The sequence below is a fragment of the Phymastichus coffea genome, unplaced genomic scaffold (genome assembly GCF_024137745.1).
Source record: "Phymastichus coffea isolate CEN01 unplaced genomic scaffold, Cenicafe_Pcof_1.1 PCOF00019, whole genome shotgun sequence".
NCBI classification, from domain to species: domain Eukaryota; kingdom Metazoa; phylum Arthropoda; class Insecta; order Hymenoptera; family Eulophidae; genus Phymastichus; species Phymastichus coffea.
In genome coordinates, this window is record NW_026706830.1 from 3,187,760 (window position 1) to 3,203,911 (window position 16,152).

At 34.2% G+C, this 16,152-nt stretch overlaps 1 protein-coding gene and 1 long non-coding RNA gene across 2 annotated transcripts in view; both read left to right on the plus strand.

Moving 5' to 3' along the window:
- The window catches only part of LOC131675344 (disintegrin and metalloproteinase domain-containing protein 11), a 2,271,363-nt gene that overhangs the window by 110,611 nt on the left and 2,144,600 nt on the right, over nt 1–16,152 (plus strand). The gene's annotated exons all lie outside the window — the stretch shown is intronic.
- LOC131675330 (uncharacterized) lies at nt 2,567–3,088 on the plus strand. The gene is made up of 3 exons (XR_009303042.1): nt 2,567–2,690; nt 2,822–2,966; nt 3,051–3,088. It is a non-coding gene; the product is annotated as an uncharacterized LOC131675330 (long non-coding RNA).

Sequence of the window (16,152 nt, forward strand, 5' to 3'; positions counted from 1 at the left end):
AGGAAAGTAAAATATTCATATTTTATTAACGTCATAGTAGCGAATAATAAAAAGTAATTCAATGCATATAGTATTAAAAACAGATATACTTGAAAATTTGAAAAATGAAGTATTATTGATGAAATGGTATCCTGCGATACGTGGAAACTGTGATTTTCAAAGATACCAAATCAATAATGAAAATTTATTATGAAATCAACAATGAAAAGTTGTTATGAAATTATTGTTGAAAAACAAATTTCATGGTAACTATATATAAAAACATTATACTCACTTCTGTACCTTCGAAGTACTCCTTTTTCTTTTGTAATTACTTGTCTCAAAATCTGAAAAAAAGATGCAGGTATATAGAATTTGGAAATTGGTTAGTAATCATTTTGAAGCATTGCATTACTTTTATGCAAAAGTTTTACATATTCAATTTCAACACCAAAAAATGTTAGCTCCTAAATGAGTTGCCGTTACTTTTTTGAAAATTTTGTCAATGAACCATTGAAACCTACTCTATTGTCCCATTGGCTTTGAGATTAATTGTTCATTAAAAAGCTTTCAGGGACCCTGACACCCTTTATTGTTGGTAAGTTATGAAAAAAATAATCATGTTGACGTATCTTTATTTGGCCATTCATTGCAAATAAGGTGATGATGTGATCGATTGTAGAATTAAGGTATGCTTTTATCAGTGGTACATTTCATATTTGCCATGAATTGCCAAGCCAAATTTTGTCAACTTAATCATTTTTGTATGACTTACCAAAAATAAACAATGTCAGTGTCCGTGAAGGATTTTTAATCAACAATTGATCTTGAAGTGAGTGAGACATTGAGTTGCTGTAACTTTTTTTGACAATTTTATCAATGAACCATTGAAATCTACTGTATGTATTGTCCCATTGGCTTCAGTATTAATTATTCATTATAAATCCTTCACGGACCCTGACATTGTCCATTGATATGGTCAATCATAAAAAAATCATTAAACTGTCGTATCTTGATTTGATGATAATTTATGGCAATTGAGACAATGATGTGATTAATTGTGAAATAAAGGTATGCTTTTGTTAATAGTACATTCATATACGTAACTTTGTTTGGTTATTCATGCTGAATAATATATAATTTACATTTTCAATTTAGATGTGTTATTTTTAATGTAAGTATAAAATATTCTTCTATTGATCAAGGAAAATATATTTATTAATTGATAAAAATATCGTTCATGCATGTATTTATAAATAGATATCCAATTACTATTTTCAGCTGGGATTGCTTATAAAATTGGCTATTTATATTTTGCTTTACTCACTGAACTATTGACAAGACCAGAAGGCCAACAAACAGATTTATCTGAATTGAATGATGGATGGATGAACAGCTTTCTCAAGACCACAAATCTGCAAATCATTCACCGAACTTGCAAAAATTATTATTCTACTATATAATCGAAAAATACATACTCGAATACTCAGAGCACACTGATTGTCGCAAAAATAACGGCTACGTATTTTCAAGAATGTTAAAAGTAAGAAGACGGATTGCTGTTTGTTTTGCTCCTTAATTTTGATTTGACACATGTGTATGCCACCGCCATGGAATATACACTATATACAGTAAGTAGATGCTGGAGAGAGCGAGCGGTCTGAAGTGAGGAACTTGCCGAAGTGTGATATGCACTTTATCAAACCTTATGTCGTTGATTGTTTGTTGAATTTTTGATTGATTAATGTAAAGTTTTATTCTGAATGCCGTTGCTTCGCTGGATGAGCTAACGATTAAATTATCGACGAAATTTCTTTGGCAACTTTTTTGGTAATTTTTTAAACTCGATTCACATCACTTACACGCATGTGTTGTGATTTGTTTTATTAGGTTAGGCAATGTACATGTATGTGTACGTATACATAAAATTTTATTTGCCACTCAGAAGAATAAAATTTTTGAAGAGTTATAAAATATTCTAATTTTTAGTAGTAGTAAGTATAAATAGATCACACGAATTTTAAAACCAAGTAAAACATGTTTATAAAATATATTTATAATCAGTTGTGATTATTTACTTAATGCTCTCAGATCTGTCATGATTGCAGTGACATTCTTATATTTCAATCATGGATATTTGTGCATTATTTGTTTTAAAAAATTGAAATTAATTGTTTGTTTGCAATATATTTCTTTAAAATGAATCAAGTCAAGTTATCAGTATTTATTGTTTTAATATGACTTGCTCATTATATTGCAAAAAAATTGAAAAAACTTATGTAGTTTTCATGGTCATATTTATTTGCAGCTAAATATGCAACGTCAAGACAAAAAAACACGAGGAACTAGAGGAGGTAAACATGCCAAACAGAAAACGCAGTTTAGAAGGATGGAAAGTTTTTTTTTGGCATTGGCACGAGAGTGCACTAATACAACAACTCTGAAGACTAATGTTGAATCCACAAATTCTTCTGGAGAGAATGCTCCAACACCAAGCACCAATCTATCTCAGATTCCATCAAAAGATATTTCTTTGGTACAGTCTAGCCATCTAGATACTAATTTAGAATCAAAAACTTATTCTAAAGAAGGGAATGCTCCAATATCAAGCTCCAATCTGTTTGATCAGAATCCATCAACGAGATCTACTTCTTTGATACAGATTAGTCAATCATCAAGTAATTTATCTTCAACTAATTCATATAATAACCGTAAGTTTATATAATACTATAGATGGATAAATTTATCTAACTTATGACTTTCTAACTATTGAATGTCTTTTGTTAGTATAATATTTAAAAAAATATGTTAATTAAGTTGAAAATGAACTCTTTTGTTTCAGGTAAATCCTTTAGAGGAACTCGAGCTGGCAAAATTACTAAAGAATATCACCACGCCAAAAGCTTCTCTATCTTCTTGTGGAGTTTGTTGAATGAATGTCATTCCAGACATAATACATGAAATATTAAACTAATAAAAACAATCATGTGAGTTGAAAAAATGAGTCAAGCATAGCCATTCATTAAAATAGTATGTAATTGATAATAACAGTATGTTTTTTATTTTTCCAGGTTTTTTATTATTTTGTAAAAAAACAGTAGTATTGAGATAAAAAAATTTCAGAATGGTGTGTTTTCTAAATCTTTATAAAAAAATGTTTGTAAACAATAATGTGAAAAAAATTCTAAATATGAGGAAAAATTGAAATTATACTGTAAAAGTAACTTATCAGCAGTAATAAAAAAATCTAAATACAAATCATTAATAAAGACACTGTATGTAAGTAGAAAAAAACTAATTTTGTTTTAATTATCGAGCTAAATTTGAAGGAAATCGATATAGATAAAAATAATACAAAAAAATACCCACTTTAAGTTTTCATAGCAAATTAAAAAAAAATCACGTGTATAAGCGGTATATTCAAAAGGTGATGTGAACATTCCTAGCGGATTTATTTAGAGCTATACGTCAATTGTTCTCGATCGTGCTTGTACACGTTGTTTTGACAAGCGAAGGTTACCTGCAAATTTCGGTTTGACGCTAAAATATGGTAAAAAAATCTTGCGAGAGTCAACTTGTTTAAAGATAAATGTGATCAAGACTAGGGCTAATTTATATAAGTTAGAATCGCCAATTCGTGAAGCAAAAAGGCAATTAGTATTAATATTAAATACTGGAAACCGCTTCAATCTTTAATTTTATCAGTGAATTAGAAAGCTTTTTATAAACTTAACAAACAACAAAAAATGGATGAAGTTGCTCAAATAAATGCCTTATTAGGTGAAGACAATCAAAACAACAATCTAGCAGGTTATTGTTATTCAATTTTGTAATAGTTTAGTTTTTAGTTTAATATGCTACATATGAAAAAGTTGAATTCATTTACAATACTTTTTGATTTGAATAATATAAGTAAATATAGTAATCTAGAAATAATTTTATCTGACGTTTCCATTTTATATATTGTTCATATTGCTATTGCTATGCAATACTTTTTGATTTCAATACTAAGAAGTAAATACAGTAAACTGTATTTCCGACGTTTCCATTTTATTCATTGTTTATTGCTATCAATACTATTTTTTGCAGATCAATACTATTTTTTGCAGATAATTTTCAACAAATGGATATTGATAACCATAATGAAGAATTGGAAAGACTTGCCAGAGCTGGTAATGGACAGCAAAACCGAGTTCAAATTCGTCCACCGAACTTACAAGAAAATGCTCAAGTACCTGGTATGTGTATTTAATTTTTTTCCCTTAAACCAATAGATTTTTCATATATGTTTTATTTATATGACCAAGCTTAAAACTTATTCTCATCTAAACTGTGCACAAATAAATTAGTTCTGTTTTCTATAAATTTTAGTGCAGCAGATTCAGGATCATCCTGTGATTTTTGGAGTTGACAATGAGCATTTACATGTACATCAAAATGATGGTATTGGTCATCATGTTCATCATCCTGAACAACTCAATGAAATTGGACATGCAAATCAAGGAATTCCAAACGATCCGGCAATACCAAATGTGCAAGCTCAAGTCAATGACCAAGTTCAAGGTATATAAGTAATAATACATTTTTGTACGGCTGCTCTTTTATAATAATTTGTAACAATAGAACCTGCAAAACTTTTTTTACAATTTTTTATTCTATTTAATACAGCTAACAGAAATGCTGTCCCAAATAATGCTGGTCGTGCTGTTGAGAATGCTGGTTTTGCTGGACAACAATTAGGTAAGCAACGAATTCATGTCCTCATTTAGTGGCTCAAACTTATACTAAAGAAATTTCTTTCAAATAATTTTGCAGGGCCTTTGCAAAACATCCCTGTAAATCAGCAAAATAATGTGCCCATGCAAGGTTCAGTTATGAGACTAAACAGAAACCGCAATAATAACAGACGTAAGTTTTGATATTATTTTATATGACATCCTCCTATATAATTTAATTGTAATATATATATTATATTTTATATAATAAAATTTGAACTATAACAAATTGTTCATCGTTATAGGTACTACTCCCTATGCAGCTGTGAACTCTCGGATGAGGCGTAATGCCAGTCGCATGGCTACATTTCTATGGAATATGGCAAAGGAGTGCACTTACGTGCCTAACAGAAATGACGATGACCCAGACAATCAAGAGAATAATAATAAAAATAATAATTGATTCGTATTAATCTGTAAATAAAGGAATTCATAAATATATATAAATATAAATATAATATAATATAATAATAAAAAAATCAACACAAAAATGAATAACTACGATATCTTTCATTATGCTCTCTTTTATTATGATCTTTGATTATGCTGACAATATTTTTCATGATGCTCCGTTCAAAATACTAACAATTCCATTTTTTTCAATCATTTTTTGAAATTCACTTTATGATACATTAGTCAAAGGTCAATCCGAAGGGAGGTATACATTTGTTTACTGGTACTGGAAAGTTTTGCATTCGAGTAGTATTGTTTTGAAGTATTTATTATAAAATAAAATCACACAAACAAATCAAACAAAAAAACACAAACACATATACATATACATACATAAACGTATGTACATGAGACATGAGATAGATGGGACACTGAATATGCGTATAACATAGTATTACGCGTACGTATAATACTCATGGGATATGCGTATAATACGCGTGAGACAAAAAAATTGGTAGGACAAAAAGCTGCTCAGACAGTGAACTATCAAAAAATCTTGTTTTACGAATAACTTTGTGAAAATTGTATCAATCGAACTAAAACATTTTTTAAATGAAAGATGGTAATCTCAATGATCGATTCTACCATATAATACATGCCCATATCGCTCGTGAAAATAATGAAACGATGAAAAATGCTTTTGGCCACGCCCCTTTTAGCCAATGTATTGTATATAGTGTACGGTGCGCCCGCAGTTCGCAGTTATTTCATAACCTACTCGCCTGCGTGTCGCTACCGCGACACTTGATAGCGATTTTATTTAATATAATGGGGAAGCATATGAATACACTTATAGGCGTTTATAATCCTTATGCCTTCGAAAACCATGCCGGTTGTCCGCGGTTCTACATTGATGTTACCACATCCGTTAGTTTCGGTTTTATTAGCGCTTCGTACAGTTTACCCGCTGTCTCTAGCAGACTCAGGGGTCTATGGGAAGACGAGGCATTCGGCTTTCTTTTTTCATATAAGGTCGCAGTAAATTTTCCCGCAGTGGTTTACGGATTATGTATGGCCCAGGGTCCTTTTGTATGTATATTTTTTTTTTAATATTATAGATAATAAATGAAGAAAGCCGATAATACAATGATAATAATTCCCAACAAGATAATAATTTAATCAAATAATTATTATCAAAAAAATACCAATTACTATTATTAATTAATTATAATTAACAATTAATAATTTATTCAAATAATAATCACCAATAAAATACTAATTATTATTATCAATCAGTAACAATTTATTATATATATATATATATATATATATATATAATTATAAGTTTTTATTTTAATAATTAATTTATATTATTCCATTAATCAATAAATAAATTATATTAATAAAATAAATCATTGATTAATAAATTAATTTATTAACCAATAAAATATATATTTTATTAACTAATATATATCTATCGTTTCGTAATAAAAGTAAAAGTAAAAATAATTAAGGGAAATTTTAATAACTGAATGGTACGGGATAATGCCAAGTGTCAGTCCCCTATTACAACAGAATAAAAAAAAAGAAATAAAATATTTCGCAAACGCGCACATCAAAATTTTAAACGATCGTTCATAAATAATACCCCAAGGGAATTTTGCTAAGCCGCGTTTCGACTTTCAAATATTTTTTAAGCAAAAGAATCACGTTGCCAATGCTATTCCGTCAACTAATCATGAAATGTGGGAACGGAAAAAGGATGCGCCCGGTTTCAGACGCGAAGACTCTAATTACGCTTACGCGACCAAAAAAAAACGAAACTCCAATGAATTCCTGAGCGCCTGATCGTGTGAAAAACAATTTTCCATGTCCTCGCCGTGGCTTTAGCGCGAGGCGAGTTTGTCCCATACGAAGGCCTTTTCAACAGCCGAGCGGCCTTAGACTCGGGCGGCAGTCAGGCTTTCGGGCACCCCGGCCCGTTCGCGCGTCAATAATGAAATCCCTGTTAATTATAATTCGACACTCGATATCGTTTTTGTAAAATAAATAATTGAACGTTTATAACTTTTTTCGCTTGTTTATTATAAGGAAAAATGTAATAGCGATTTTCTTTAATATAATGGGGAAGCATATGGATACACTTATAGGCGTTTATAATTATAATATTTATTCTAGTCTCTTTCACAACATAAATAAGTTAAGCAGAATAGAGAAATATATATATAAATTCTCAGACGCGTAATTTTCGCCTCGCGATGTCTATTATTTTTTTGGTTACATAAAAAGTATTACTCACTTTGTATTAAAATTGTAAATATAAATTGGTCCAAAATATTATTTGCTCCCGATGTGGCCAATCAGTTTTTCTTTGAATCTGATCAGATTAACTGGTCCAATATATTTTTATCCAATAGTGTAGCAACACGCAAGAAAATGATAATTCCTATGATTTTCGTTTACACAAAATTATTAAAACAATTGTACTCGACACTTCTAATACTTAATCGCAACTCGAACAGTTATATTCTCAAACTCTTATTATGGATTTAACTTCAGTAGGAAAAATGCAGGCTTCTTATAGTTGAGCGCTCACTCCTAACTGACTAATTCTGTCTGGGGTCGTTGTTTTCGCCGGTTCATTATATATCTTTTTTTCCTCGCATTCCGTCTCTTTCTGGCACATATGCTTTAGACGTTTACGCTTCTCGTATCGGCCCGTCTTACCTAGCTAAGCACGCTAACCAAAGCATGCTGTCGCAGCATGCTGCCGCAACGTGAATCAGCCTTTGCCGCACATTCCTACCGAGTCGCGCACACGAATACTGCTAGCTATACTATGTCCGAACGGAGATCTCGGGTCCGAAATATTATTCGACAAAATGCAATTATAACACAATGAAGTATCACGTAACAGTGATTAAGTTATTCGCGCTGATCTTTCGTCAAGATATTAGTTATTGCGAATGTTAGGCTTACACGAATAAAATCCAACTATTCGCGCTGACCTTTCCGCCATTTTCGTCAATCAAAGACCGACCGGGAGGGAATATTTGCATTTCTACTATTTTGTGTCCTTGCTATTTCATATAATTATGCAGAATCATACTGACCCTAATTAATCCGACCACATGCTTATGAATTATGAAATAAGTCAATAAAAGTGATTAATTGTACTTTATATAAATTTTTACTTTTGTTACCCTGCCTTATTTGCATGCTGATTATTTTCAGCCGCAAGCGGTTATAATTGGGTCACGCTGATTCGTTATATTTTTGGTTCCCTCTATAGGTAACATACGCGCGAATTCGAACGGACTTCCGACCTGAAATAAGGAGTCATCATCTGAGCTGCCGGCATACCATAAACGAAGTGACAAAGAGGAATCGAATTGTAGGACACCGAGGCCTGGAGCACAGGAGATCGCGAATACCCATCCGTTTGCCCACCCTGCGCAGTCGCCTTAATAGTAAACCAGGATATGCGACGACCTTTAGGCCCTATCCCCGACGATCGCCTTAGTTAGACGGCGGTCTGGCGCCTTAAATAACCGGAGGTAAAGAGCCAATCAGGCCTTGTGGCGGAACAGATTCGTTAGAGCGTTTAAGACCCCCGAAATTTTCCGCGATAAGGGTTTATATATATATCTTCAGAATAAAAATATAGTCACTATTGCTTTGAGATACGATTCAGTTCACATATCATAGAGAATAATTGGATTTATACTCTAAGATGGACTATATTTTAGATATTCAAGGCTTTCAGAGTCCTAATAATATTTTTATTTGTGAGGAGTTTGCCTATTTACCAGTATTTTCTAATACTTCACCTACAGTACTACTTTTTAAACCTCCATATCATTGGCTCAAACTGCCTATTGAATATCAAAGTGTTAATAAGTGGTTGGAATTACATCATCATGGTATTTATTTTTTATTATCGTTAATTAACATTGATTTTATTTGAAATATTTAATATAATCAATTTTATAGGTATATTATGGAGAAATGGTACGTTACCATATAATTTTTTAAATTGTACTATTCGTAGTCATTTACATAATTGTAGAAATATTTATGTGAAAGGATTACAAAATAAGCAATGGCTCAAAAAAATTATTCCTGAAAAGTAGGTTCAAATAATATACAATAGTACAAAATTCTAAATTCGAATTTAATTAGTTTTTTTTTTAATTACAGAAATATTTAAGATATCGAAACTGAAATGAGATGTCCGCGATTGGAAGATTTAAGTCTTAAATTTAAAACATCATGCATATATCATAGTCAAAATCGCGAGAATATAGTATGTGCTGCGGTAAATATACAAAACATACACGATTGGATGATGGAAAGACAAAAACAAGCAAAATCGAAAGGGATCGACACAGTCGAAAGATTTACAGATAACTATAATTCATATAAAAATTCAACTGAATATTTTAAAATAGCTATGTCAGACACTAAACATAAAGATTATAGACAAAGTGAACTCTACTCAATGTATAATTGAAAATAATAAATATTAAATAAATAATAAAATGTGTACTTATTTAAATAATAACATAATCATAACGATTGCAAGAAAGGGCGAACGGATGTCTCTAGCATTCTCACGAAAACAGTTCCCATCATGGAGAGAGCACGCATTGACTTTAGACAGCATACGTTTCCCTCCGCGCACCATGGTATACGCTTAGCTAGAGCGTAGGACAGAGAGAGAGAGAGAGAGAGAGAGAGAGAAAGAGAGAGCACACGTTTACTACTACTATAGTAGCGCATCCCCATCAGGCCAGAACTATAGACAGCATGCGCCCCCCTCCTCCGTACGCTCAGGCCCTATACCAAATGTATGCGCATGTAGCTAATATACACAATATGCATCTTCTAAGGTACATGTGGCATTGGCTCTAGTGGTAGAGCGCTAGCCTGCCAACCCAGAGGACTCCGGTTCGATTCTCCGGTCTGTCTCTTCATTTGTTTCAAAAATCGTCGCTATTTTCTACTCGTTTTATTTTCAATGTAGCAAGTAAATTGTCAATAATATATATTTATAACTTTAAAAAAAAATACATTTAAATTTAATTAGACTGAAAGCACTAGGTATAGGGTCCCTAGGGACTAGGAGCCCTAGGGACTAGGAGCCCTAGAAACCATCTTCAAAAATTATAAACAATTATTAACATTAATAATAATTAACATGAAAGGGTTAGGCCAGGGAATCAAAGGGTTAAACCAGGGACCCGCCACAAATATTGTTAATAATAATTGTTAACAATAATAATTATTATTAACATGAAAGGGTTAAGTCAGGGGGGCCAAAGGGTTACGGACCCCTCCGCAGGTGTGCTGGAACATACATTGCTATACTACTGTCTTCATTCAATTAAATGTCAGAGTGAAAGATTTAGCAATTATCAATGCTATGCAGATGAAATAAAAATCGATAGCACAAGCTTTTCTGTACAGATTAAAAGTATTCCTGAATTTGAACTATTGAATTTCTATAAATTTGCATGTAAATCTTGTTTTACTGCAAAGTGATTACATGAAAATGAACCGGAAAATTCTCATAGTCTAACTGATAATGAAGATTTAAAATTGAAATTCGAATATGTGTGGATAAAAAATATATATGTTCGAAGCCAATCAATAAAACATACTGTAACGGGGTTGATACCGTCTTTTTTATTTTAATGCGCACGATCGTATCGAAGAGCGCGCGTGATTACCTATACGTTCAAACACGAAAATCGAAGAGCAGGAAGGAACGGGCATCAGTCAATCAACTATCTACTATTGAAATAAGTACGATGAAATTCTAATTAATATCACACGCGAGATCGTTTATTTCCTCTAAATTGTACACTGTATTCGGCCCACGTGTTTATGTTTACAAGACGGTCGCGCGACAATAACATGCGGAGTCGGATCGCTCGCCGCTCTTTGTTTGCCGAGATAATACATGCATGTTTTCTAGCGAGTACGAAAGATTAGTTATTTAGCAATTCTGCCGCGATCGCGAAATTATGCTGGCCAGCTTACCTTATTAACAGTTGTACGGCAATACGAGAGAATGTAGCTCACAATTGAATTTCGGCAAAGTCTATTGCTTTTTTTGTTTGCGACCAGAAAACTTGCGTTCACGGTTTCGCCCTCGATGGCGAAACTCTTCACTCGCATACTCTTGCTCTCACTCATAGTGTTCAGTATCAGGTACGACTCCTACTGGCTTGGATCAGCTCGTCTCGGCACTTGGGAAAGCTCGGAAACTATCAACTATCCCACCTCACACAGCTTAGCGACCGGGTGCTAATCTTCGACTCCTCTCAGGCGATATCGATAGCTGATCCTCGACTGCTTCATTTTCATACGCGCGCGTTCCGTCCCGTCGCGTGCCGAATTCCCTCGTCACATTTTTCCCAACCGGTAGGTGCTGCCCTCGCAGGCAGCCGCATGGTTGGGCCGTTAGCGCTAATAAGACGTTTACCGTCACAATACTAAAAAATTTATTTATACGAACGTTGCCTCCACTATTTCAACGATAAAGAAAAACTAAAAATCTATAACATAGACTGCATGAAGATAAATACATATAGAGATAATCCACCTGACCTGTTTATTCTTAAATTTAAACATACCAATAGACAAGAAATGGTGCCATTTATTGTATGTACTGATTTCGAATGATTTTTAAAATCAGCAGAAAATGGAAGAGCCTTTCCAAAGCATGAATCTTTTAGTGTTGGTATTTATATAATGTGCACTTATGTCTCTAAGTCTATATTTAACTCATACAGAAAAATTACAAAAGACGTAGAATCACTAGCAAAATAATAAAACAATTCAAGATATTGCAAGTTGAGATGCAAAAAGTATATAAAAATAATATAAAAATAAATCTTTCTTGTATGCGCAGTAAAAAGGATTTCAAAATGGTTAATGTATGTTACATTTGTAAAAAATATGTTCAACTTAGTCAAAAAAAGAGTTAAAGATCGCTGTTCTTTGACAGGTAGATTTAGAGGAGCAGCCTATAATAGCTATAATTTAAACTACAAAACCTCTTATTTTATATCTATCTTTTTTTGTAATCTTACTGGCTATGACTCTAGTAGGTAAACGAGAGGGGCCTCAACTCAGAGGGGTATCAGCTCACTGAGTTGAAGCGTGTGCATGTTCACCTCACCTCCCCCCCTCCCGATCGGTCCGTGCGCTGGCGACTCCCCCCCCCCCTCCTACTAAGTTATACCGGTGCATTCTACGCACTCCCCCCTCCCCTACTGAGTTGATCTGATGTGGCGTGCGTTCTTCCCCCTCTCCTACTGATTTGATTCCTATGCGCGCATCACCTCTCCCTCCTCCTACTGAGTTATACCGGTGCGTTCTACGCACTTCCCCTCCCCTACTGAGTTGATTTGATGTGGCGTGCGTTCTTCCCCCTCTCCTACTGATTTGATTCCTATACGCGCGTCACCTCTCCCTCCTCCTACTGAGTTATACCGGTGCGTTCTACGCACTCCCCCTCCCCTACTGAGTTGATCTGATGTGGCTTGATCTGATGTGGCGTGCGTTCTCTGCAGCACTTCCCCCTCTCCCACTGATTTAATTCCTATGCACTGCGCGCGCGTTCTGTGTTACGCGTTTTGATTTTTTATTGTGTGTGTGTGTGTGTGTGTGTGTGTGCGCGCGCATGTGTGCGCATGTGTTAAAAATTTTTAGATTTATCTGAAAAAAAACGGACGGATCGGGGGATCGAACGCGCGTCCTCCGGATCCGCAGGCCGATGCTCTACCGCTAGAGCTACAGCCACTGTTACCGCGGGCAATACCGTATTGTGTATACTAGCTACATACACGATTGATATGTGGGGGGGCGGCGGCGGCGCCGACGGCTGCTGCTGCTGCTGGGGTGGGCCCAAGCGCTAATACATACAAATGATAATAAATTTTAATAAATATATTTTATTTTATAATTTTATATAATAAATATACTAATTATAATAAATAATATACATAAATATTTATTATAATTGGTATATAACGAATAATAATTTTTTTATGTTTGATGTGCGCGCGTGTGTGTGTGTGTCTGGTGAAATAAAAAAAAGATATTATTAATAATTATTTATTATATAAAAAAATACAAGAAAATATAAAAAAATGTACATAAAAATACAAAAAAATATAAAAAAATGTACAAAAATTTATAAAAAAACCGACGCTTAGTTATTGTCCCCATCATCGCCGTCGTCGTCTTCGTCGTCCTCGTCGTCGTGATCAGCGGGAAATAACTTGGCAACTTTATAGCGCGGGGCGCCGTCGACCGTTTCGTCCATGACGCACAGGCGCTTTTTCCCCGTGATGTGGAGATCCTGCATGAGCGCCGTTACAGGCGATCTCGCGGGCCTACTCAAGGGACCTGGCGACGGCGATCTAGAAGGCTGGCGCACAGCGGGGGAACCTTCAGAACTGCACGACCTCGATGTAAATAATCTGCGCACCACGTGTCTGACCGGCCCATTTCGATCTACGTGCCGTCTGCTGCCGCGCTGCGGTGGTGATTCCACCCACTGCGACTGCCGACTGCAGTGACCAGCGGCGCAGTATACACACTCCCAGCCCTCGCATACTGGCATGTTGTTGTTGTTGTTGTTGTTGTTGTTGTTGTCGTCGACCTGCAACAAAAAAATGAAAAAAATTTTGAACATACTACCGCCGATTAGAAAAAAAGAAAAGAGAAAAAAATCATACCTGTTCTCGTTCGCGGCAGGGCGTCTCTTGTATTTCTGGTGAAACTAAGTTCACCAAGAGCGGCTGTTGTGGCGTTGTGATGTCGATGATCACAGGTGCTGCTCGAGGCGTCACCAGGTCGACGTGTGTCACGTGTCGTGATGATGGTGGTGGTGGTGGTCGACGCGCGACAATCACCTCGCAGACCATCTCCACGTCGTCGTCGTCATCGTCATCAGACCTGCAAAAAAAAGAAAAAAAAATCAATTCATATATCTATCTATATATAACAATATTCAACTTACACATTCACCGTTGGTAGTAATCGCAAGCTTGGAGACGGTGGCAGTAATTGAAGTGGCGACCGATGCCTGCTGTAATAGGAAACACATGTATAATAAAAACTATGAGAGTAACAGCGATAACGACTACGACGACGAAAACCAAACATCGTAAAAAAAAGAACGCGATCCAAAAACAAAACAAGAAATTCTAACTATGTGAGAGAAAGGGACATTAAATTTAAAATTGGAAATACTCTCTCTCTCATATACACACGTACATACATATTATATAACGAATAATACAATATTATTCAATGAAAAAAAAGAACAGAACCTCTTTTTTTAATGTAAAGAACATATATGCTCTTATTATTATAAAAAATTTATGTATAACTAATACCATTATATTGATAAATTAATAAAATTTAAATATAATTGTGTTATTAGTATAATGGTATTAATTATATATAAAATTTTATAATAATAAGATCATATCTATTTATATTTTAATAATTTTGTTATTATATTATAAAAACAGAATGAGAGAGAAAGTAAAAGAGAATGAAAAAAATGATACTTACAATAATAATATCGTTGGTGGAGGTGTCAGCGGCATCCGTATTGTTGCCGCTTCGTGGATGTCGTCGCCGTTCCTCCTCGGCGAAGGTGTTTGCGGCTCCTCGACGACTTCGTCCACCGCTGCTTCATGTGCTGGTAAATTATTTATTCCAAAGATTTCGTTATCTTCGTGAAGATCGACGTCCTCACCAAGTGCTTCTATGGCTTGCAGAATTGCCTCTTGCCACGACACATCGTCCGGCGAAAACAATTATTCCAACAATTCATCACTCACTGCACTATCGTTTTCACGCTGCATTTTTCTTCACTGAACTTAACTTCACGACAAAAAAAATCACAATGACGTATTGTTGCAAGGCGTTCGAATTTTATTCATTTTTGAAACACTTGCCGCGTTTCGGTCATTGATCGAAGATTTGGGAGTAGGGACGCGAGACTACGCGATAGCACTGATTTTGTCGCGCGTATAAGACGATCATAATTAGTGGTGGGAGTAGCTAAAGAAAATGTGATTAGTGCGGAGAAAATACGCCAATGTGTATTAATATAGGATCGCGATAGCGCGTACGCTCTTTTTTTCTCCCGCAACGGACGAAGAGTAGGTGGTGGCAAGCCGTTGGTAGTGACAAGTTGCAGCGAACGAACGATCGGCCCTTTTCTGGGCCACTTTTTTTCAAGTTGACGAAGTACAATCCCGACAGTTAATCGATATCATGATCAGATCAGATAAATTTAAAAACAGCACTTTTCAGTGCTAAATTTTCAATAAAAAACTTATATTATTTTTCTATAAATCAGCACTTTTAAGTGCTATTCAAACGTATGTGCAAATATATCGTAGCCGCAAAGGTAAGTACTAAAAACAATAACAATTTGAAATTACGAATAAATTTAACCTTGTGTTTTTCTTTATTCTTACCCCCTCCATTTTCAGCAAACGAGCAGGTAAGTATAAGGTAAGTATTTTTTTTAATTAGTTAAAAAATTAGTTTTTAATTATTTTTTTAATTAGTTAAAAGAATTTTTTTTAATTAGTTAATCAATATAATATTTAAAATATACAAAATTAAAAATAGTTCGTTTAATTCAGCGTACAAAATAATATTAAAAAAATGATAATTTTTTTCCTAAATCATAAAGTAATATACAGTTAGTATGCACTATCTTTAGAAAGAGCGACAATGACTCAGACGGTAGAGCACTGTCATATAGATGCAAAGGAGGCTAGATTCGATTCTCCTGTCTGTCTATTACCGAAAGATTATTACGAGAAAAAAATTCGATAAATAATTTTACTAATTTTTTCTTATAGAGTATTAGACGTAGACAATTAATTATTTATATGTAAATTGTCAACAATTAAATTTAACAGAAAGGACAGGTAATTTCTTCTTAATTAAAAATAATTGA